General features: G+C 39.5%; 1 protein-coding gene across 1 annotated transcript in view; it reads left to right on the forward strand.

Annotated features, from left to right (window-relative positions):
* The window catches only part of LOC122791689 (glyoxylate reductase/hydroxypyruvate reductase-like), a 348466-nt gene that overhangs the window by 69731 nt on the left and 252317 nt on the right, over positions 1-26418 (forward strand). The gene's annotated exons all lie outside the window — the stretch shown is intronic.

A 26418-nucleotide genomic window follows, 5' to 3' on the forward strand; every position in this document is an offset into this window, starting at 1 on the left:
TGCCAGGCCCGCAGGCATTGGTGATGTACAGCAGTGGCTGAGTGCATTATGCATCTGCAGTAGCCATGCGGGTTACCAGTGCTTTGGTAGAGACTTCCCTGCTGAGTCAGGAATTGCAGGTATGGGTGAGTGAGGATGCGTACCATCCTTGACCAGGCAACCGTGAGTACTATGACTGCCTAGAGGGAGTTGTGTTCCAAGGAATCTAGGTGACCTCTACCACAACCACCTGACTCTCGCTAACAGAGGAAGGTAGGGTTTAATAAGGCTTCATGGGCAGGAGAAAATGGGCCCTAGGTCTTTCTCCTAGTTTGGGTATTGCCCAGTTCCCACCCTCTGCCGCATTGATTTGATGCAGATAATGGAGCTTTCAGGCATTTCCCTGGGAAATTAAGTCTTGAGAAGTTTCAGCAACCATTGTTCACTGTCAATAACTTTAAGGAAAACTCCACCCAGATTCTGAGAAACGTGTTTATATATTTATCTTGTATGCACTATGAATGCCTGTTCGCTACAGTAAATGGTTAGTTTTGTTATTGTATGCATCAAAAATGTTTGGGAAAATTTTTTTGGCCTAGGTCACTCGCTTGTCTCTCTTCTGACTTGTATTGCTATGATAATCTGTTTTCTTTGTATTTGCAGAGAAAGCACCAGTAAATCATACATTTATTACAGGAAAAGCATTGTGAATTTTTGCTCCAAGTATATGTATAATATCTTTTTTTCATCACTGTCCCTGAATTATAACAGGCCACTTAAGTTTTCATCAGTTAAATACTTTGGTAGAAAAAGTTGCTAAATTATTTTGTTAATCTTGGCTATGCTGAATCTCAGCTGACAGGTTACTCTGTCCTCTTAGTAGTAAACTATGGGTAGCCATTCACATTTGAGAACTTACTGGCTATATACATTCTTTTACTTGTACATTGTTTGAATTTGAAAGCAGTAATTTATTTTTCAAGGCTGTAACTGACCAGTTTAACCTCCCATTCCCTGATTTCCAGACTGCCTCCGTAAATTGGCCAGTGTTAACAGATATTAGGACATGATGCAAGGTTTCACAAAAAGGCAAAATGGCATGCATAGAGATTGACAGGAAATGGAAGAAGAGATGTAGGTTTTCAGTCTTTGGGATGGACTGAAGTGAATAAAAATCACTGTTGAGCAAAACTTGGAGATACAACGGTAATTGTTCTTTTTAAAGCTGTTTAGGGTCATAATGAGTCAAGGCCACACCCAGTAAAAACTAGGCTAAGACGACGCTGGATGTTTGTCCAGTACAAGGTAAGGCAACATCCATATAGATGCACATATCTAGAGACTGTCCTTATGCAGCATGATTTTAAGAGTTGGGAAGAAAACTGATCACTGAAAATACCAAGTATCTGAAAACATGTAAACGTGACAGAAAACACTTTAATCTCCGACCTAAGAAGTTATGTGGTATTCTGTGCAGCAGCAGCAACTAAGATCCTATCAGTAGGTGTGATTGTCATTTTGAACTCAGCAGAGTCTCTAGAAAATTGTGGAAAATGTTATCAAAAATACAGAAACATTCTGCAGAAATTTTGTGAAAATGGCATGCTTCAGAGCCTGGCCTCCCTACTTTGTAATAGTTTTTGGTGTACAGTTTGTATTAATCACATGGGTTACTAGGCAGGTTGCTGCTATCTTTGGGTGCTTTCATTTTGCAAAGGGTTATTGCTATTATAGAATGACATTATTTAAGAAAAAAGTTAGTTGCTTTTTTTTTTTTAAATAATGTACTTGTATAAAGGTGCCTTGGGTGCTCTTCTGCCTTTTTATCCCAGAATCCTTTACTGCGCATGCGTATGGGATTTGATTTCCCATACGTGCGCAGAACATAAGTGCAAGTAAAATTGGCAACATCAACATACAAGAGAGAGAGATGGGACAGAAAATACAAGGATAATCGGGTACATTTCTCTAGTTTTGAAGCCTGCAGTTTTTGAAAGTTTATTTTTTAATTAAAAATAGTCTCCTTAGCATTTATTAATAGAAAAAAGTCTGAGTGACCAGACTTTTTGATATATGCTCGATTTACATCGGGCACACTGGTTCGCTGACCAATCGGCATGCTCATTTTTGAATGTTAATGGGCAGTCATTGTATGGGCGGCTGCAGTGGTGCAGCGGTTAGCGTTGCCACCTCACAGCAAGAGATTCTCTGGTTCGATCCTCAGCTGAGGTGCCTTTGTGTAGAGTCTGCATGTCCTCCCTGTGGTCGCGTAGGTTTCCTCCCACATCCCAAAGACACGCTGTAGGTTGATTGGGTACTGTAAATTGGCCCTAGGCGCGTGAGTGCATGTGTGCCTTCTGTGGAAGGTTGGGCAGCAGGCTGGCAACTCGACACCGTAAAACTCCTCTGCCAATCATGAGCGCACAGGTGACCTGCTGTGGCGACCCCTAACCGGGAAAAGCCGAAAGGAGAAGAAGAATGGACAGTAATTGTATAATAACTAATATGTGACATAATTACATTTTATTATATTGGAATCTGCATCTGCAGCATTTTTTTCTAATGCCAGTCTGCATTTGGCCAGAATTTTAAATAAAGGAATCTGGGATCAGCTGTTAATGCTCATATCCATATGTAAATTTAAGCAACCCTTTAAATGTGACTGCATTTTAATGTTTTTTCTGTGTCTGATTGTAGTAATTCATGATTATAGAAGTTATTAATTTAGAAGGATATCAAGGTATGGAGGGGTGTTAAAAGATTGTTACCTTTACATTCTTTGTACTGTATTCTGCAGAATTGCTCAGTTAATGAAGGATGGCTATAGAAAATGCATTCAACTGCCCCAGCATTTTAATCCAGCAGCTTTGCATTTTATTATTAAAAAGGGATCTGTCTTTTTGGACAACAATATACATTACCAGCTGTATCAATTCAGTATATTGAAGACGGGCAATTGTTTCACTTGAAGCTCTGCAGGACTGAATATTAGCAGGCCTCTTCTGAGTTTAGTTGGACACCATTGCAGTAGTACCGTATATCATCAAGTAAGTAGAGGGTGATTAATCTCCCCTTTGTGGGGTTTGGCATAATAGTTAAGGCATTTACCTCACAGTCACAAGAATGAGGGCTTGATGCTTACCGTTTTGGCTAGGCTTAAAATGGCCTATGAGAGCACCTAGCCTAGTACCTGTCGGAACCTGTGAGGAGATGCTGTGCTGCAGGTCTAGGTGTGGGCCTTTAACATACACTGATACTTAATGACAGTCCATATTGCAAAATAGTACAACTTTAGGCGGGTTGATCAGGGTCATCCTGATGTATAATTTGAGCCCTTAGTTTCCTGCATGGCAAAGGTTATATTCAAGGTGTGATGATGTCCTCTTTGCATCCTTTTCACTTCCTTCCTGAACACCTTACGTACTGGATAGTCTCCCAGTGGAAAATTCAAGGACATAATTGATGCAGATGTGGCTGCTCTTGTCTTGCTTCAACTGATTGTAGAATTTCCTGTCAAAGTAAAAGAAGCCAAGGTAAAAATGACCTTGATTTAAAGCAATAGATAGGCCTTTGCTTATGTACATTTTTCCAAGGAGGCCTGTTCTTTCTCATTTTTCATTTCCTTATCGCACTTGTTTCCCAGAAAACCCATGTCTGTCTTACTCCTAAGTTGGTTGCTTAGCCTCTTCAGTTCCAGTAATTGTCAGGTCTGGGGAATTTTAAGCTAGTGTGGTTATCGATGATTGCATCTTCGCTGATGCTTTTATACTCTGAAGACTTAAGTAGGAAATATCTTCAGTTTGTGCATCTGCTGAGATGCATTCTCTTTCCCTGCCTGTCTCTTGCCTTTCAGTACCATTTGGAGTCTTTGATTCTGAACTTTAATTTCTCTGACAAAGTTTGTTTGGCAGTGGTTTGTAATTTGTGTATGAGTCAAGATGTGTATATATGGCTTTTCTTTTATGGTGTATTTCTCCTGCCTTTCTTTTTGATATGCTTACACTTTCACCCATACCCTTTTGGCAGATGTAGGTTTTATCTCAGAAAAAAAAAATATTTTTAGTGGTGCTTATCTCAGCTAGATGAATCTTTGTACAGCAAGTTAGTTCCCTCTAAGTCCTCTTTCACAAGGCAAGTTGGATACTAGTTAACAAGGATCCTTGCTACTACATAACTGGCTGTCTACCTGACAGTCTCAGTGACCCACGCCCCTACATTCCTCCTGAAACACCATGTTAACCGTGCTAATCCCATAATTTTATAGACTGATTCATAGCAAATTCCACCCCCACTCCATCTCCTTGCTACAAAACTGTAACTGGGCACCACTAAAGTACCTCAGTCTAGATAAAGTTGGCCATTTCTTCAGTAGTACCTTTTTCAACGTCTTAAACAACCACGCTCCCCTAAGATGAACCTAAAAACTCCCCATGGCTCCAAAAAAACACCCGGGGTTTAATGAAACAAAAAACCCCTCTGCCAGGCAAACATTCCTTGAATTATACAATAAGGTTAAACTTCAAATAAAAACAGATGAAGTCCATTATGCCTTACACTCCTCCCACAACAACCCTAAGCAATTCTGGTCCACTATAAACTCGGCACTCCACCCAGGTAAACCAGACACCCCCACACCCACCATCCCCTCTACTTCCACCAGTATTGTTGACTCTCTCAGTAAACATTTCACTGAAACCATTCTATACCTAGCCAAACTGCAACCATCATCCACCCCCCTCATTCCCAACCCCTTCTCTACCCCCCCTCCTTTTCTTTTTCCTCTGTACCAACAAGCTGTATAAAAAAACTTCTAACAAAACTTAAGTCTACAAAACCCGCAGCTAACAACCTTCCCTCAGAATATCTAAAAATTGCGGCAGATAGCTTAGCCTATCCTATCTCCAGACTAATTAACCGGTCTATATCAGAAAGTTATGTACCCTCTCTGTGGACATCTCACACATAATTCCCCTTAACAAGGGAGGCTCCTCCACTGCTCTTTCCAGTTACTGCCCTATCGTGATCCTATCCCCGCTCGCCAAGATCCTGGAAGAATCCATTAAGTCTCAGGTACTTCACCACCTTCTCGCTAACAATGTCCTCTCCAAAACTCAACATGGCTTCAGGCCACATCACAGTACAACTACTGCCTTTATCTGTTTCACCAACACTGTCTTCCATCATAAAACCAATGCATTATTCTCCACAGCTATATTTCTTGATCTGTCTAAGGCTGTTGACATAGTAACACACAAAATGCTACTCTCCATTTTCAATCTCTCTTCCACTCCGCCACCAACTGGTTTCAAAGCTATCTGACCGGCCGACAACAATCAGTCATCTGGAAAGACACCCTATCACCTCATCTCCTTGTTTCTCTTGGTGTCTCCCAAGGCTCCATACTTGGCCCTCAACTATTTTCCCTGATCACCAACAATCTCCATACCTCCACAAAGCACACTTCTCTCATACAATATAGGTTCATAGGTAGGTACTAGGCTATTGGCCCAAGGGCTTACGTAAGCCTAGCCAACCAGGTTCCCTGGCTTACGCCACCCAAGAAAGTTATTTTCCTGTGCCACTGTCAAGCAGAGACACAGAAGTGATCCCTGGGGTGTATTTCCTATTTCCCATCCACTCATTAAGATTTTTCTTGAAGAGTGCTAATGAAGAACTTTGCTTGACATAGATGGATAGCCTGTTCGAGTATGGGAAGTCTCTGGGACAGGAATCTGTCCCACCAGCATGTCCTGTTTATTGTGGTGACAAGGTTTAGGTCCATAGAGTGTGTAGCTCGGAGGGATTGTGATTTCTTTAGGTGTAGCATGTCCAACAGCTCTGGGTTTGACATAGCTTTATATGTTAGGCAGAGATCACCTTGGAGTAGGCGATATGCTACGGAGTAAAGCTGGAGTTTTTTGAGACTGTCAGTGTAGGGCATTTGTTTGAGGCTAGTAATCTTCTTTGTGAGGTACGTCTGTGGCCTTTCCAGCTGCTGCAGATATCTTGTGAGGTAAATTCCAAAAGGGGAGTTGTACTCCATAATGGGTCTAATGAGTGTCGAGTAGAGAGGAACAATGACCTCTTTTTTCCTGGATGAGAACCCTTTTATGATGAGGTGTGCCACGTAGAAGGACCTCCTGACTACTGTGGCGATGTGACTATCAAAGGAGAGACTACTGTCCACCTGGGTCCCAAGGTCTCTTATCACACATTCAATGTTAAGTACATTGCTGCCTATGTGGTAGTTCATGGGTACAGAGTTTTTACCAAAGGGGATGACACTGCACTTTTTGGCATTGAGCTTGAGGCCATGGCTCTGACATCAGGCATCTGTCTCAGCGAGGCCCTTCTGTAGGATGTCCACATCATTTGGGGGACTTTGCTGGCTCCTAGTTTGCAGTCATCTGCGAACTTCGTTAGCCAGAGGCCTTCTATGTTAGCCTGTACTTCAGAGAAGTAGATAACAGAGAGGTCCCAGGACGGAACCCTATGGTACTCCACTTGTCACTGCTTTGAGGTCAGATTTGGAGTCTGCAAATTTTACAGTGTGGGTTCTGTCAGTAAGCCAGTTGGCAACCCATCTTGTGACATGGGAATTTATACCTAGTTTAGTGAGTTTAGCTATAATTCCAGAATGGGGGATGGTGTCGAAAGCCTTGGCGAGGTCAAGATAGGCTGTGTGAACCACCTTGCCCTCATCTACAGCTTTGGTGACTGCCTCAAAGAAGTCGATCAGGTTCAGGAGGCATGATCTGCCTTTCACAAACCCAAACTGGGTGGGATCCAGAGTTTGGAGATTACCAATGTCTTTAAGAGTTCCATGATGATACGTTCCATGGCCTTGCAGACCAGGCTTGTCAGGCTAATAGGTCGATAGTTCCTGGGATCAGTGGTGGCTCCCCCTTTGTGGAGTGGGATAACTGTTGCTGTGCACCATTCAGTGGGCACAAAGCCTGATGAGAGGTTATTATTGAACATGGTGCTTAAGTGGGGAGCCAGTTCGTTCTGAAGTTCATGTAAAACGCAGCCTGGGATGTTGTCCGGTCCCATGGATGCTGTGTTTTTGGCTTTAGAGAGTGCAGCTTTTACCTGCGTAGTTGTGATTACAGGGACTTTGCATTCTTCCTGTATAGATATGGGCCCTTTTGGGGGTGGGGGGGGTAAAGTTAGCACTGAACGTATCTGCCAGGATGTTGGCAATATCAGTTGTTTCTGTAATTTTCGTGCAGTTGTGCTGTAAGTCAGAGCAGATCTGGGTGTTGCCATCGAGATTCTTGACATAGCTATAGAATGTTTTGTGGTTGTCCTTAGAATTAGTGGCGATTTTGTTTTCGTAGCTAGCTTTGGAGGATCTTATAAGGGATCTCAGCTTCTTACTGAGGCTGACCAGGGAGCTCCTCCACTCATGGGATTTTACTCTCTTTTGCAACAGTTTCTTCCTTCTGTTGTACAGTTTGTTCATGGCAAGGGACAACCAGATTGGCTTCCTTTTTTTTGGAGGATAGTGTCTTGGTACTGTTTGGGATAGCATGATCTAGGCACTCGTGTAAGTGCTTATAGAGTGCATTTGTGTAGGATTCAGCAGTCGTAACTGTATTGTCCATCTGCATGGGTGTCATGAAGTTCATCACTTCTGCCTTAAGAAGCATGAAGTTGGCTTTGGAGAAATTGTTTACTGTGGTTTCCTTAATGGTGGGTGGGCGCAGGATGTGGATATCAAGGGTGATTAGCTTATGGTCGGATCGGACCAACGAGGAATTGACTTCAGGTGTGGAACACCGGTCACTCATGTTGGTAATGATTAGGTCTAGGATATTGTTGCACCTGGTGGGGGTGTAGATAAGTTGATCCAGGGCATTGGAGTTTATGAATTCCAGAAAGCGTTGAGCTAAGGAGTTGGTACACGAGTAGTTTTCCCAGTTTATGGTGGGGTAGTTGAAGTTGCCCATTATTAGGGTGTTTGGTTGAACCCTAATATTTTCTAGTACATCAAGAAAAGAGGAGTGGGAATCCTGGGGCATGGTGGGGGATCTGTAGCAAGCTACAATTTGGATTGCAGAGTTAGTTGCACTTGGATAACCTCGGATGCATTATGCTGAGCAACTAGCCTGGAGGTGTGGATATCCTTAATGAATATGGACACACCTCCGCCTTTGGTGTTTCGGTCTTGGTTACATGGCCGAAAAGTGTGGTATGAGTTATAGTCTGGTAGTGCAGGGGTGCTCTCTGGAGCATTTAATCAGGTCTCAGTCACTGCACAGATATCGATGTTCTCCATTTTAAGGAGTGCCTCGAGTGAGTGCATTTTGAGATTGACTTCTAGCATTGAGTAGCATTACCCTCAGTTTTTGCTTGCCTGTTCCTGCTACAGTGGTGAATTTGTCATTTGAACCTTGCCTAAAAAAGGCACTATAGGGGCAGCAAGAGCCATGGCCAGTATCAGGAATCCCAGGGGCGACAGGTGCAGGCCATCTGTGGCAAAGCATCGTAGTCTGTCGACCATGTCATCCCAAGCCGACAGATGCTGGATCCCCTTAGAATGACACCAGAAGCTTAGCCAGTTGTTGGAAGTCCATCATTTTGTCCTTGTACTGCGGTATCATTCTGAGCGATGGCAGAATGCTACTCAGGGCTAGGGTCATACCTGCCTGGGCTACAAGATCGGAGAGCTCTTCCATGTCTCTTTTCATGTAGTTTAGGGAGGTACGTCTCAGGTGATTCACACCAATATGGACAATGACAGAGTCATATTTGTACTTGTTGTGGAGTGACCTAAGTGCTTGGGTTATGTGGTGGATCCTGGCACCTGACAGTAACCTTCTCCTCTATGCAGATGACTCCTCCCCCTTCTTCTCTGCCCCCACTCTACCTGAACTTCAAAACATCACACAAGAATCATTTACATCAGTAGAAAGCTGGCTATATAATGCCCATCTTCTACTAAATCCTAACAAGACCAAACTCCTTATCTTCCCTCCAAATCCAACCAAACACTTGCCCACTTCAAGATTTTTTGCCGAAGACAATACCATCATTTCCCCTTCAGATCACACCAAACTTCTTGGTGTGGAGATTGGACATCAAATTTGAGTTTGTTGTCATATATCTCTTACCATGAAAAAAGTCCACCAAAAACTTGGTGCCCTTCATTGAAATAAATTTTACCTAACCAAGGCAGCTAAAACCTCTGCCTACTCCCAACTAATATCCACCTTACTGTACGTGGGTCTATATTATATATTCGAACACTTAAATTTTCAAATTGCTAAAGAATGAATTTTAGTGATCGAACATTTAAATGTTCGAATATATTAAAAAAAAAACAAAAAAAAAAACTAAAGGGTGTAAAAAAAGGAGGGCAAGCCACGCTGCACCCCCCCCCACACCCCCTGCTACTTAAGTATACCAACTCCCAAGATTGTGCTACAGTGTAGGAAATGGGACATTTTCCATTTCCGCACTGTAGCACACTGAAGTGCGATTTTGGAGTTGGTATATTTAAGTAGCGGGGGGTGTGTGGGTGGCACAGCCCCCCACATTGGGGGTGCAGGGGGGCTTGCCCCCTTGCTTAAACCCTTTACTTTGTTTTTTTTTAAATATTTTTTTAAATATTTTTTAACATATTCTAACATTTAAATGTTCGATCGCTAAAGTTCATTCTTTAGCGATTCGAACATTTGAGCATTCGAATAAATAACATAGACCCCTCTACACATCGCCAGTGTTTACCAACCTTAGACAGTCTGACTCAAACAGGCTTGAAACCTGCTATAATAAGATAGCAAAATTTGCAACAGGTGCATCCTACCATAGCCATCACTGCCACTTATTAAGAGAACTAGACTGGCATGAACTCCCACAACTTCTAAACCAACTCTCTTTTGCCCACAAACTAATAAACCATCCTCCTAAAATCCCATCACTTCAGAACCTTCTCAAACTTACTGCTCCTCTAGATCCCTACAGTCCAACAACAAAAATCTTCTAGTCACCAAACCCAACAATTCCTCAGGTGAAACCATATTCTCTTATGCTATATCCAAACTTTGGAACAACCTCCCTTTCTCTATAACCTTCTCATCTAGCAGGCAGTTCAAGACTGCATTCAGGTCTCATCTAAAACTACACTGACTCTGCCCATGTCCCTTTCCTGACTAAATCACTCCTACACTAATTAATATTAATTCACTTAACTATATGCTACTGAGCATGTTAGACCCAAGTACTACTGCCTCTCCAATGTTGTAATATTTTTGTATTTACTCTTATTCCATCAAACTGTAACAAAATCAATTCCGTTTTTAATGTATGTTTTTTTAATCTATAGGATTCTATGCATCTATTGTCTTAATTTGTATTTTATTATTACGTATATTCTTCTCTGTTATCTACTGTTTGTCTAGATCTATCTTTTCTCCCCAGGCCACCGCTGAAAAGGGACCTGTGTCCAGTCTGAATTTCCCGGTAAACAAATGTAAATAATAATTGTATAGTAACCCCTTTTTCCTAAGATTAGATTAATGTAAACCATGTGATGCATTTGACATTATTTTTCTTGCAGAGCTGTCATCCTTCTCATTGAAGGAATGTGCATAAGTAGCGTGGGTGCTATTTAGAAAGATGTAAAACCATTGCAATCGATTTCTTTCCCTCTTTAAAAAAAAAGCACTAAAGCAAAAAGGTTTTTAAACCGTTCCTGGCCAATGGCTTTCCATCTCCTCTTGTATTATGACGGCCACAAGTTCTACTTTAGTCTAAAAATCTCACCCTGCCATTTTGGCTATTCTGGTGTCATCCAGTATTTCCAGAAACTCTTCCTTTTTAACAGACAAGGAATGTTTACAGGTATAGAAAAAAGGTAATATGTCTACAACCTTTGCAGGGCCGATTTAATTATTTTGCTCTCATTTTTTGTCTGTGAACTTAAATGTTGCTACAGGCATAGGATACTTTGAAAAATAGATTTGAAAGAAAATGCTAATTTAATCACAGTGATCATAAATACTGATCCCCCCCCCCCCCAAAAAATCAGGCTTTAAAATCCACCTGTGATTCATTTGTTACAAGGGCAGCGATGACATGCATTGCTGTATACAGACATGCTTGTTTACGGTCAGAAAGTTTGCCTGATATTAAGGACCAAATTTTAAATCTATTTATAGCTTATGTTTTTGTCAGTTCTTTTGAAAACTTTGTGAAAACAGAGAACAATTAATGAGTATGAGCCAGAAAAATATATTTCAACAATTCCATCATTCAAAAGAAATACATGCATCTTGTAGAAAATATCTATAAAGGAGACTGCCTCAACAACCTCCTTCATATAAGCTACAAAAAATGATTGGGGTGTTGGCTGTTTTAAGTTTCTGTTAAGAGGGCATCTTATGTCCTGTATTTAGATTCCCATGCAATTTAAAGATCAAGTGTATTTCGAACACTTACCTTTTAAATCCTGATGTTTTGCAGTGATTTCATCCCAAAGGTGTCAGTTACAGAAAATGTTATTGCTTCTGCAAAACAAGCCTGTAGTGCTGCAAAAAATCATTAAAAAATGTAATTGCCCGGCTTGATCAGCCTACCTTCTTCTGTTTCACAAGCTGTGACAGTAGGCACAGAGTGGAATGGCTTTTCTTGCTGAGCAAAATGAAATGCCTGCCTTTCTTTTGTAGTTACAGCTCTGAGAAATGGATTAAGATAATTTTGTTTAGTACCTCCAGTGGTACAGCGGTAGCGTTGTTGCCTCACAGCAAGAGGTTCTCCTGTTCGATTCTCGGCTGGAGTGCCTTCTGTGTGGAGTCTGCATGTCCTCCCTGCGGTCGAGTGGCCTCCGAAAGACATGTGGAGATGGATGTGCCTTTGCTGAAGGTTGGGCGTCCGGCTGACAACTCGGCACCAATCATTAGCAGACCGGAGTTCTGCTGTGGCGACCCCTAACCAGGAAAAGCCGAAAAGACAAACAAACCTCCAGTACTCATGCTGTTCTTTGTTCAAGAATTCTGGATCCTGTTGCGTGGGCAGAGAACCAAAACTGGGACATTTAAAAAAAAAAAAAAAAAGTGTAATAGGCCTTGCATCAACATGCATTTTCAGAGCAATTTAGTAGTATGAAACTGTAATGTGTGGCATTACTGTAAGAATGTGATCTTCAGTGATTTTTACTAGAAAGTCAAAAATTTGACAGAGGGCAAAAGTATGTGGCAAAATTGGGGACATTGTACAAATTCTGGGACAATATACAAATGTACATGAAGCAGCAGTCTTTTTTCCTGCTTTCATGTGTGCCACTCCACTTGTTAACATCAAGATGCCACATGAGGCACTTAATTCTGGCTAGGCAGCTGACAGCAAACAGAGAATGTCAGCAGTGGTGTTTTTAGTATTTTAAATCTGTTTATTTGCTTTAATAATCGAAAAGCTACAGTACATTGCAAGTACAGAAATGCAACACTTGCCAAGATAAGAGTGCATAATGCCTGATAAGGGAAGTATTTTAACATTTCAATCAACCATTTGCACGTGAACTTTAAAACACTGTGTACAAGCTTTTGAAATTCTATCAAAATCCTTAACTAATGAATTAAAAGGAATCCACTTGGAGTGCAAATGTTTAGTGTGCGTTATTAAAGCATTAACTTGAGCGAGAGGTTTTGTTCCAAATTTAGGAGAGAGCATTACTATACATAATAAGAACATTACTGTACCAAAGTTTAAAATGACAGTGGAACTTTTGCTATATTAACTAAAACGAGTTCTTCAAAGTTACTGAGATAAAGTGGAAATAAAAGCCTTGTGATTGACTAAACATTATGTAACATTGTGTTACTGCCTAGCAATTAAACTGCTTGGATGCCAGCAAAGAAGTAACTTGGAGAAAGTAACTGAATATCTGCCACAAAAAAAGAGGGAAAAAAACCCCAGTCTGGCTGGGAAGAACTTTGCAACTGTTCCATGAAAAGCAATTTGTGATTCAATTTACTATTAAGATAAGGTGATAAAATTGCAGAAATGAGAGGCTGAAATAAAGGAAAGGCTGGGTGAACACAGGGCTCCTTAAGAAGGAACATTTTAAAAATTGGCAGAGCACATGGCGAAAACTTGAGATGGTGTACTGCATCAGTTTTCATGAAAAGTACAAATAAGCAAATTGTCTGGCTTTCCTCAGCAGGATTTGTTGGAGAGTATATAGTGTGTATGCTCCAAATCTGGCCACCAGAAAGTAAACAAAACCTATATTTGTAAAGATACAGTCATACCAGCAGAAAGAGCTGATTCTCGCAACACCATGGTACAAAAGAAGAGTGTTAAAAATCTCAGCAGACTGTGGAAAGTGATCATTCACTGTACACCAGCAGAATGGAAGCAAGTTTATCCTGGCAGTTGAAGGATGTTGACAGGCAGGTGTGAGATTGTTTGCTGAATCCAGCCCTCTTCAGAATTTTTTTTTTTTTTGCCTGGAGGATCAGTGACATTTGTGGATAGAGAATGGGCTAAAGAAATAAAAGCAGCCACCACTGAGTGAACCAGCAAGCTGAAGGGGACTCTGCTTATTCATCTTCTAACGATAACAAAGCCCTTAAAGAGACTTGGTCAATGAAATATTTTCCAGCATTCCAAAGGAAAAAGTTCGAGTAACAGAAAAAGCCCAGAAGCTGACTAGAAGAATCAAGGGGACCTTGGACTTTAACCAGAGATCAAGATAAGAATAATGACGAGCAACAGTTTGAAGCTAGTGAATAAATGGGAGACCTGTAAGGCATCATTTCCAACAAAGTTTAGACATGCCAGATGTGACCCTACAATAAGTGGCTGAAAAAACTGGAAGTTTGACTTTGCTAAACTGGTAGGAGAACTGTAAAGTATAAACCCCACTTTGTTGAATGTTAAAAAGAATATTTCAGAGACAGAAAAAGTAACTACAAGGAAAAAGTTTTTAAGCAAGTGTTTCATGATGTGAATTACATGTTGCATTGTTTGGTATAGTATGCTGTCAGAGGTTTTCTAAATGAGATGGGGGGGTCTTGTATGGCAAAGTTAAAATAAGAAAGCATTTTGTCTTAATTATATTATAGCTAGATTTTAAACTGTAACTGGGTAAGAAATGGAAAGAAGCAAGTTACTGTTGTGATTTTGAATGCTGGGGAAAATGTAAAAGTATACTGATCATATTGTGTGGAATTAAAAAAAAATAAAAATGAAAAATTAGATTTAACAAGGACTTTAGTCTAGATACCTACCTATAGACAGTATATTTTATGCAAGTAGAATTGAAAAACAAGAGAAAATTATGAAAAGCAAGCAAGTTATTGGCTTTTTTCCTATTAGTACCTGCTTTTAGTTGGAGGTTAAGTCTGCAGATGCAAGGAAATTTAATCATGCAGGCCTGAAAAGTGTTCTAAATTAAATATACAAGTTAGAACATAAACATTTGAAGGAATACTGGCAATGGATTCTGTAAAAAATGAAGTTTGAAACTGTGGGAAGCAAATAGTTGCCTCCTCAGTAGCCTTAGTACTTCAGTGCATTAAATCAAATTATGCACATTATTTAAGGATCGGAATTGCACTTTTTGATAAGGCTGAAATTTAATGTTGTACTGAAATGTGTAAGTAGGTATCTTTCAGTATTGATAAGCTAGAAACCCAGGATTGCTAACATGAACTTTAGCATGGTTAACTTTAATTTTAAAATAGACGGCGTCTCTGGGTGCAGCTGCTGGTTTGGGTCAACTGCTCCTATTTGGAGGGGTAAGCTTCCTCTTTAAAAGATATATGTAGTTTTGCATATTTGGGAGTTAAGGTTCATTGTTTGAGTGTTTTATTAAAGCAGCAAGTAAATGGAAAATGGCAGATGGTGTGTACATGTAATCTGCAAGTTGGAAATACACATGCAAAAGAACTGTCATTCATAATATGTGGGATTAATGGTTTATCAGAATAGTGGCTTTCTCAATATTAACATAAACAGCACAGCTTTGGTGGTATAGACATAAAGCAAAGATTATTGAATTGTGTTAAGAAGTGTAGGGTACAAATAGCAATGTTGCAGGAGACGCGTTTAGAAATGTGCATGTGAATAAGATAAAGAAATTTATAACGCACTATGTTTTGTCTCCTCTGTGTTATGAGACTATATTACTTTTTAAGTAAAATTGCTGTTTTTCTTTATTTCACATGTTAAATATCTTTATTTAATATTTTCAAATGTAATTGTTAAAAGATTTCCTGACTGCTTTATTTGTAACACAAATGCTATTTCTACTGTTTTACTGTAGAACACATTCTTCCTCCTATATCTGGGTGTATATTCTTGATTTAAGCTGATGTATACTTCTGTAGTGATTTGTCTGTGGTATACATTTCTTAACAGATTCTGATTCTTGTTGTGCATGAAAACATCATTTTATTTTCTACAGTGTTGGACGTTTTTGTAGTCAGTCTGAGATAAGAAATGGGTCTATATGAAGCCAGATCTAAACGGTCTTTATCCTCTTTTGGTACCACAGCATTTTCCCAAGATGCAAGTCCCTCCCCCATGCCCACTTTAAAATTTCCCCATCCTAACTTCCAGATTTCCACAGAAACACTGTCTGTTCCTAGAGGCTTCCTTGTTGATTATCCATCATCATCGTCTCTTCTCATCTTAACTATTCATAGGTTAGTACTAGGCTAACTGTCCTTGCGAGCCATTGTAAGCCTAGCCAATTATCCCTTGTGAGACTCGAACCCTGCACCTTGTGTTTGTAAGGCAAACACCTTAACCATTAGGCCACCCTCTTAATTGTTGATGCTCATCTTTTTCTAATCTTGGCATAATTAAGTATTCTAGAAGTATTTCCATTTGTGCCTTTTCTTGGTTTTAGTGTTCCACAGTATTATACATATTTAAAATTTCCAAACTAAATCTAATAACTCTATAGGATCTCTGGTTATTTTTCTTGTCATAGGCTCCCTAAGTTTGGCTACAAGTCTTTATAATTTCTGCTGCCCAACTCATTGTGCTAGAAGTTTTTGTATTCGGGTTGCTAACAAAAAGTTGCTTTATTACAGCCATTATACATTCATGCATATTACCTAAATGTTCCCTTATTTTTCAGTTGGCACTTTGCAGTTGCTTCTTTTCTTCTATGAGGTTCTTGCTTCTGCAGTGCTTTAACCTTTGTTAACCCCTCTTAAGTTCTGTTACTAAATTCCGGTAATAATGGCCACACAGGTAAAAAGCACACTCTCTGAGGATAAGAATACAGCATCCATGGGACCAAACGACATCCCCGGCTGTGTACTACGTGAACTACAAAATGAACTGGCACTTCACCTAAGTGTCATGTTTAATCATAGCCTCACCTCAGGCTTTGTGCCCACTGAGTGGCGCACAGCTACAGTTATCCCACTCCACAAGGGGGGGGATCCACCTTAGATCCCAGGAACCAACACCCCATCAGTCTGACGAGCTTGATCTGCAAGGCCATGTAACGTATTATCATGGAATTTATAAACAAAGACATTGGCAACCTTCAAACACTGGACCCCCATGCAGTTTGGGTTTGTGAAGGGCTGATCTTGTCTCCTGAACCCGATTGACTTCTTCGAATCAGTCTCCAGAGCCGTGGACAAGAGTAAGGTGGTCCACATAGCCTATCTGGACCTCACCAAGCCCTTCAACACCATCCCCCACTCTCGAATCATAGATAAACTTACTAAGCTGGGCATTTATCCCTACGTCACTCAATGGGTTGCCAACTGGCTTACTGACAGAACCCACACTGTAAAAGTCCCACACTGTAAAAGTAGCAGACTCCAAATCCAGCTCCAGACAAGTGGAGTACCTCAAGGTTGAGTCCTGGGACCACTCTCGTTTGGCATCTACTTCTCTTAAATACAGGCCAACACTAAGGGACTCTGGGACAGATGCTTGGTGCCAGAGCCATGAGCTCAAGCTCAGTGCCAAGAAATGTATAGTTATCCCCTTTGGGGAAAAAAACATGTACCCATGAATTACCACATAGGTGACAGTACACTGAACACCAAAAGTGTGATAAGAGACTTGGGGACACAGGTGGGCAGTGGTCTCCCCTTTGATAACCACAGTGCCACAACAGTCGGGAAGTCCTATATGGCACACCTCATCACTAAAGGCTTTTCATCTAGAAAAAAGGAGGTCATTGTCCCACTGTACTCATCCCTCATTAGACCCATTCTAGAATACAATGCTCCGTTTGGTATGTACCTCTCAAGACATCTGCAACAACTGGAAAGGCTGCAGAAATACCTCACTAAAAGACACACAGGCCTAAAGCAGATGCCCTATGCTGACCGTCAAAAAAAAAAAAAAAAAAAAACTCCTGTACTCTGTCGCATATCGTCTACTCAAGAGGCAATCTCTGCTTAACATACAAGGCCATGTCAAACCCAGAGCTGTAAAGCCCAATCCCTCAGAGAGAGACACTCCAGGGATCTAAACCTTGTCATCACAATGAACAAAACATGCTGGAGGGATAGGTTCCTGACCCAGAGACTCCCCAGAATCTGGAATAGACTGCCCATACATGTCAAACAGAGCGCCTCTTTGCCCCTCTTCAAAAGGAACCTTGATGATTGGATGGGAGATAGGAAATTCACACCGGGGATCACGTCAGTCGCCCTGCTAGACAGGGGTCCGGGGAATTAAATGTGGGAAGAAATAGCCAGGGAATTATGGCTAGGCTTGTATAGGCCCTAGGGCCGTTGGCCTAGTACCAACCTGTGAACCTTCCTTCTATTAAGTCTTATTTCTCCCATGCTTTTTCCTACTCATTAGCTGTCCTTTTTATCTTCCTGATTAACTCTCGGCTCATATCCACTACTCTTAAATTCATCTTTTTTTAAAACAGGTTAGTAGGCAAGCACCAGTGTTTTGTGTAAATTCTATAACAGTTCCTTCTAATAAATTCACATTTTCCATACCATATATTTGTGCATACATCGTCCGAAATCTACCATCTTTCATCTTTTGTTATACTTTCCCTTCTCTGTCCCCCCAATACTTCCTCACTATTACAAAGCAGGTTTCAGTCCACAACCATACATATTTCCTGCTGCAAGCTTATTTTTCGTAAAGCTCTATATTAGTTTTAGGTGGAATATTTAGGTTTCAGTCCCCAGCCATACATATTTCCTGCTGCAAGCTTATTTTTTTGTAAAGCTCCATATTAGTTTTAAATAGAATATAAATACACAACAGCATAATTCTTCTCCCCTGGGAGGTAATGCCTTACTACCACAAATCTATCACTATTGGAGCCCCTCATGTAATCAGTATTACTGCTCCATGATACTCTGCTGAATGTCCACCCTGAAATCCTTTTTGTCAAATTCACATGCTTTGTTTGTATACAAGTAAGACTCCTTTAACATTAGTATAATATTTCTTTGCTTTTCTCCTCTACCTGCAAGACCATTGACGGAGGCCATTCTGATGAAAATCTATTGCTTCCATGATATACATGACCATTCTTTTGAATGTTTCCAACTTGATTCTTATATGCACACACTTGTATGTCAGGCTGATCCTTTTTATGTGGCTTCTTCTGATCTCTGTTTAGACCCCATATCTCTTTTTCCCAAACTTTTTCACTTAAAGAAACAAAAAGGCTAAATACATAAAAAAATGACTCGTTGCAAGCACACAGAATTATATACTTTACAAAATGTAACTTCTGCCTTTACTTCATATAGGAGCAGTTGCTCCAAATCAATGGTTGCATTTAAAGTTAGGGTTGACCATACTGACGTGCATATTTAGAGCATGTGGTTCCACTTACATAGATTGTTGTCTGTCTTTACCTCTGTTCTGTGTTCTCCTAGAAGTGAAAAAAGTTTGCATGCTTTCAGTAAACCTTAACATTTACCCTAAGAAAAAACTACGTCGGATTCCCTTATATAAGTACACCTGTGCTTTGTTTAATAATTTATTAAATGCCAAAGCTGCTGTGAGGAATTAACTACTTGTACAAAAATTTACTTTCCACTGTTTAGACATTTATTTTTACTGAACTACTTGCCAGTTTCCTGTTTAGACATTTATTTTTACTGAAATACTTGCCAGTTTCCTTTTAAAAGATTTATATCATGCGAATTACACTCAGAACCCATTGTTCAGGTGTTCCCACATTTAATTGCACCTGCAAGACTCAGTCTCCAATTGAAACATTTGCTAAATGGGTGAAAAAGCAGCTAGTAGGTTTGCAAATACAGGAAAGAACCTTGTTGATTTGTTCAGAACACACTTCTCAGACCTCTCATTGTTTGTTGCGCTCCTTGTCTTTGGTTAAAGGTAGCTTTTAAGTTTGCAGATACCAGAAATAACTATTGACTTTACACGTTTCATAATTTTCTCTTATTTTTCAAGCTTTCTGCATAAAACCCATTGTCTGTAGTTTAAACTAGGGACAATAAACTAGACATCTACTTCTGAAGAAACAGGGAAGTTACTTTTTTAAATTCTACATACATGATGCATTTTCTTCATCCCCCAGCAAGCCAAAAACTTTAAATCAACTTGCTTCTTTCCAGCCTTTATCTGGTTACAGTGTAAAACTGGATGTATTACAATAAAAAAAAAAATATTTATTTTAGAATATTAGGTGCTGCGGTAGCGTTGTCGCCTCACAGTAAGACGCTGTCCGGTTTGATTCTCAGCTAGAGCATCTTCTGCGTGGAGACATGCATGAATGGGCGTAAAAAGGTACTCCTATTTCTTCTAGTCAGCACCTGGTCTTTTTTGTTACTGAAGCTTCTTCCTTTTGAAGAATGGAAAATGTTTCACTTGTAAAGTCTTGGAGATTCTCTCTATGGGCTTTATCTGAAGAATGAGAAGCAGAATTCACCTTCAGTGTGCTTCTTCACTCTTTGGTGGCTAAACGTTGTTTCCTTCTTAGCCTTTTTTTTTTTTTTTTTGCCTCAAAAAATCTTGCTCTTGCTGGGAAAAAAATTCTGAAGACAGGTGGATATAGGAACTTGAATGTCACTCCTACTTCTCAACATCCCCTGATTCCCAGTATAAGTTTGATTCTGTGTTTGATGTAGAGTGAATAATCATTTTTCCACTGACATTTAGTGTCCCCAGTTTTTAATACTTTTCCTTTCAGTTTTGCCATAGTTTTGACAAGAGCAGTTGTTTTGGTTGGTATGATTTCATCTGTACTGATGGATCTTGCCTGCTTTCTCATTGCAAGACTTAAGCCGTAAATACAATGTGCCCTCTCAATTAACAAATCCTTCTCTGTGGAGTACCACTCTAGTTGCTGATTTGTATTTTAATGCAGTCTGTTCCTTTAAAGTTTCTCTGGTATAGCAGAATTTTTTTTTTGCCACATGGTTCTTGAAGTTTCATGTTTTTCATCAGTTTTATCAGGTCATATGAATAACTACTTGTAGCTTATTCTATTTGTCCAACCATTTGTCATTTAATTGTATATATTCCTAAAGGTTTAAAATCTGCAAAGTAGGCAGTCATTTTAAGTTAGACGTATCTGATTTACCAGGGGTGTTTAATATTCTCCAGGATAAGTTTAATATTGGAAGACTTGTTTTCATCTTATTCAGATGATTTGACTGTTGGTTGACAAGCATTTAGTTTGGTATGAAATGATATTATTTGATTTTTGTCTTTGGATTTTAAATGGTGTAAATATTGCTATCATTCTGTTTGTTGCTGGAAATGGGGAGGGGGGGTATGTATTTCTTTAATATGTGTTGCATTTCTGAAGAATGTATAATTACATACACCAGCCTAAATAATAATTGTACTGTGAATAAATACAAGGTAACCATATTATATTTATATGTCAAAGTGACAATGAGCCCATTTAGTCTGGTCTTTTAGGTGAACTTAATATACTACTACCCCCTTTGCCTTCCTTCTTACCCTTTTTCTACCTCTGTCATGCCCTTTCATAACTCTCAGCGTCTTAGTCCATGAATTCTGGACAAAGTCAAAAATAGTCAAAAAGTAAAAGAAAGACACACCACTGAAGATATCCCAAGACAAAAACAAGTCAGCAGCAAAAGAACCAGGGCATATCACTGTAGTGAGTATAGAAGCTCTGTTAAAATCTTTATTCCAAACTGAATACTCTGGTAAGCACAAGCACTTTCAGCTTCACAGCCTTCCTCAAATCCTAAAGTAAATCCAGAGTTTTCCAAAATAAAAACTTTAGTAAAACCAATAAAATCTTTTAAAATGGATCAGCTGCCTGGAAGACAAAATGGCTTCTCTAGCAGCCAATTACAAAACTAATTTCTCTTGGCAAACCTCCTCTCTTTTAATAGCGGTTTCAGTGATATATTTCCATTGAGCCCCGGATGACAATGGGCTCTCAAATCCATAATCCATTTTGCCTCCTCAACTTCTGTTTTGTTCACTAAATCACCTCCCAAAAAATAGTGGGAGGACAAAGGTCCAAAATCGGGGGCAGATTTTAAATATTACTGTCATAAATTTGTAAAACCAGGTGTTCTGGCAACTTTCTATTACTGTATATTCTGAAGTGAAGTCTAAAACTCCTATGTCTGTTATTTAGTGACTACAGTTCTCAGTGATTTAGAAACCCACACATTTTATGAAGAATAGGCTATGAGGCAAAAGTCTGGACATTCTGCCGAATTTTGGACAGTAACCTTTGGGATTATTTCTATAGATTTTCTTTTAACTATCCATTTTGGTAGTTCAGTCTTTTGATCCTCAACCCACTCTGTGAATAAATACTCTGATGTTGAGGGAATAGTTAGTCTATACAGTCTCCTGTGTGCTCTCTTGTGCACCAGTATCATGTCCCCCTGGTCTCATATGAAAAGATATCTAGGTCCTTCAGTCTCTGGTCATATTCCTTTACCTCTATACCACCTATCCCATGGATTCCTTCTGAATTCCTTCCAGCAGATTGATGCCCTTTCCATGAATGGTCTCCAGAACTACAAGCAGTAATCAGTGTGGTGAGACCTTGTCATAGAGTAGAAGCATTAAGTATTTGCTTCTGAAATTTGTACTCTGCAGATATGTTCTCGTATTCTGTTTGCTACTGCTATTGTCCTGTCACCGTGCTCCCACTGAGCCATGTGTGATGAAATCCCCCAGTTGTTTTTCTTGCTCAGTTGTCATCACTATCACTTCTCACACTACTTCATAGAAGGGTTGCTGAGGCCCAAGTGCAGTAATTTACATGAGTTTACATTTAATTGCTTCTCATCTGCCTACTTGTTCAGGCTTTCCAAATATTGTGCTAGAAACCCTTCTGACCTTCCCCCACTGCTACACATGCCTTTGTCATCAGCAAATATGTTGAGCTATTTTGTATTCTGTCCGTATCTGCCTACTACATACACACAGAAAAGTGCTGGACCCAGGACAGACCACATATGTACCCCACTAGTCACTTCCCTAATTCTTTAAATTTTGCTTCTAACCACAACCTTTTGTTTGCTACCATTCAGCTATGCAGCTACTGTTTCTTGGGTATGGTTCTTCTCCAAATCCCACCATTTTTCCTACCAGCCTCCTTTCTAGGGTGGAGTCAAAAATCATGCAGGTGGAGTACATCTAGTGTTTACTCCACTGTTAAGTTTACCTCTAATCCAGTCTTAAACCTGGGTCGTATAGGAGTGACAATTCCTGGCTGTGAACCCACATTGTTGCTGTCCTGGAGGTTGTGGTTTAGAAATGCTGGCATCTTCCTCTACAGATTCTGTCCAACTTCCCCGGTCACTGTGGTTAAGGTAACGGGCTAGTGGCTCCCCAGGATTGTGCTTGATGCTTGTTAAAGAACACCAGGGTTGCTGTCTTCCAGCCTTATGGCACTTCTTACTCTAAGCCAAAACCTATAGTTAAAGCTAGGTTTTCTGTGAAATGTTTGCCTGGAGAACCTTTGCATTTTCATGGTAGTTGAATTGCAGTTTCATGTTGAGTGACCTCTTAAAACCACATAAGTAAATGAAAATGATTTACAGTCATTGTGCACTTGGGATTTATGTATAAGAATTTGAATAGCTATATTAATTTTAGTAATTTTCATGTGAAAATGTTTGCAGCTACATTCTCTTAGGGAAAATGCAGTATATTTGTTTGGTGTGAGAGTTTTACTCCTGCAGCATATGGAATGTTTAAACTGAAATTTTGTGTATTCATCTGTACATTTACCCTTTACCTACCCCCTGTATTTAAATTTTCCCTTTTTTGAGTCACTCAGTTGTTCTGCAGTAAAACTGAAATACTTTGATTTATCTTGTTTTGGTTTCCTGATATTTTTGTTTCCCTTTAGTTGTGTATTGCTGCTGCTGCTTTAATTTATGAATGCCATTTGATATACTGAAAAAAAATTCGGTCTGTTTTAGCTTTGTACGTTCTCATAACTATGTATTTTTCTATCTTTAGGTATGGAGAACACACACACTATAAAATTCTTTGTTGTAAATTTTTTTATAACCTGTGTTTATGATACCAGTTTTTTTTTCATATTTTTGACTGAATATTGTGTAAACTGATAAGCTGACATCTTGGAAAAAGTGTACGTCTGGCCACCTAGCAGTGAGTGTAAACCTTGGCCATAGATGATTCACTGGTGAAGTGATACCCGAGCCCCATGTGCAAAAATAGGAAAAGGAGTTATGGATGGATGGCTTGGAGTCGTGGTCATAACTCTTGGTAATGCATGGAGCTTTATCACCAACATGTTCTGTTACTTGGAGGGGAAAAAAGAATGACATTCAACCCCATATTTGTTTTCGGTTAATGCAGCAGAGTGAAGCTCTTGCAGCTTTTAAAAGCTGTCTTATCTTTTGCCTGTTTGCCAGCTAGCACTCCCTGCTGTCACTTCCTAGGGTGAGACTTGACCTTATCAGCACTTAGGTTTCCTTAACATACTTTTCTTAAACACTGTTAAAATTATTGCGCTATCGTTTGTGATCACGGCACTCCATGTACTACAAAATTATTGTAAATGTAAGGGAATTACAGCAATGTAGAATCTAGCCTTGCATTCTGAATGATTTAAATTTCTGGGTAGCTCTCACCTTGGAGTTGCCACACCGTTTACTATCAAACGACACAAGTTTCTAGGATTGCAGCCTTAGCGTGGGTTTTGTATAATTACCTATTATAGATGACTAGAACATTAGTTGTTAATTATTATAGATGGTTAGAACTTCTTTAGAATACTGCACATCAGATTTAAGATTCATTTTTGGGTTAAGTTTACTGTTACTGCAGTATAGAACTTCACAAAGTACAGGATATGTGTGTGGGTTTTATTCTTCTGAAGTTAGCATTTTCCACATAATGCCTTTATTGTATTTTAATTCCCAATGTGATGCTTTAAAATTATAGAAAGATTCTTTGCCTGATGAATATCTGCATTATTTCAGGTGTTTGTGTAGGTCATGGATCAAGATTATAAATCTTGATGTACATAGGTAAAGCATGTTGATAAACTGAATAAGAAATGTGGTAATGCAGCTGACAGAATGCTGAAAGTTGCTCTTGCTCTTGAAATGAGATGAGTTTTGGAAGTAAGCATATCTGCATCTTTTCCACAAGCAAAATACAGAACAAGCCAAAACGAATGGCTGGAATCCAGGTCAGAAAACTTTATTATAAAATAAATTGCATTAAAATAAGTCATGTAAGCACTTTCACGGTATATATACTGCTTCCTCAGACGTTCAACTACAACCTTAGACTGCACATTTAAGTAACAGCCCCCATTTCATTCTAATTGTCAATTAAACATTAATCAGACTTCAACTAAAACACTGAATGGATAATACGGGTAATGACAAAGGTTACCAATGCAGTGAAAATCTAGCCTGATATAACCAGGTGTGAGCTCCTGAATTAAGACTTTGTTAGGGGCTGGCTTAACTTCCACTGGCCATCAGTTTTTCTGTATAACTTGCACAAACTGCTATCTGTAGTATAATCCATTATATAGTGGCACAAGCTATATGAAATGTTCAGTGAGTGTGTTTAATTTAATGCAGAGGGACAAGCCATGCGGGGGGCAGAACCACCCAATCCCCGGTTAATTATATATGCCAATGCATAAAAGTATCCTTTGGAAAGATAGCTACCCCTGGAAACTTCCACATTGATAATGCATCCCTAGGAGTTAGACCCAATGGCTGAGGATGGATTTTGGAACACATGTAGAAAGTAATGTGTTCTTTGACCATCATGTATCTATGATAGTAAGGAAATCCATTCTATCCACTGCAAAAAGTTAAACTACATATAATATCAACTTCGTATATTCCCATGTTTAATTCCGATAATTTGCTGTAAGCCATTACTTTTATTAATTTTTGTAAACTACTCATTGGTAAACTTATCAAATTATTTTTTTTTATATTTCTTATTACTAATGAACAACTCTGTGTCATTTTACTGTGTATTTCTGTGTACTCCAATCATTACTATTTATTACTTTTGTAGTTATCCAGTCCTTGCTTATATTGTGTAGCTAACCATTAGTGTGGAACTTTTCTCCCGGGTCTCCTCTGAAAAGGGATTACTTTCATGTGCCCAGATGGGCTTTCTCGATAAATAAATAAATTAAAATGTTGCACAACTTAGGCAAGGGTATGTCATCTAGATAGACAGATGTCATTGTTTTGCCATATTTGGTCCTTATCAGATCAGTCTCTTGAGTACATTTCCCCATTCAGTATGTACCTGACCAGGGATAAAAAGCAACCGGAGCATCCATGTTGTTTCCTCACAAAAACAATACAGGGAGTAAATAACATGTCCTCTGATGGACCTGTTCCACATCTGCAAAACAGATATCAGAATTACCCAATCAAGGTACCTAAAACTCATTTGAAACATAAATAGGACATGTTGAAGGAACAGGTATGTGTCTCGGGAAAACTGCCCCTTCTCTGGAACACTCCGGAACAGGTTTCCCATACATGGGAAGCGGAATTCTTCCCTAACCTAAAATAAGCTTAACTTGGACCAGCAGATGGTAAATTAAAAACGTGTATCCCTTGGTCTGGCACCTGTCTGTCTAGTAGACAGAGGCAGCCTGTAAATTCTTGCCCACCCATGCCCAAGCCTACATATACCCCTGAAGCATGGCTAGGTTTAAAAAGGCCCTCTGGGATCATTAGGTAGTAATTGCCTATGAATCTATGCCAACTCTGGGAGAGAGTGAGAGTGGTAGAAGGGCAAATTACCATTTTCAATATTTTGATTTTTCAACAATTTGAATTTTTGATCAAATGAAATTATTCTGTGTCGGTGTGTGTATAACAGGATACTTACTGTCACTTAATTAGTCTGTTGAGAGAGTGTTATTTTAAGCTACAGGTTTGAGTTCAATGATAGGTACATCATATGCTAAACTACTGAACAGTCTTAGAAGTGTCTATATAAGAAAGGGAGTGTGGTAGGCAAAGCCGCCATGTA

Source organism: Protopterus annectens, chromosome 17.part0 (assembly GCF_019279795.1).
Source record: "Protopterus annectens isolate FY-2018-M chromosome 17.part0, PAN1.0, whole genome shotgun sequence".
Taxonomy (NCBI): Eukaryota; Metazoa; Chordata; order Ceratodontiformes; family Protopteridae; genus Protopterus; species Protopterus annectens.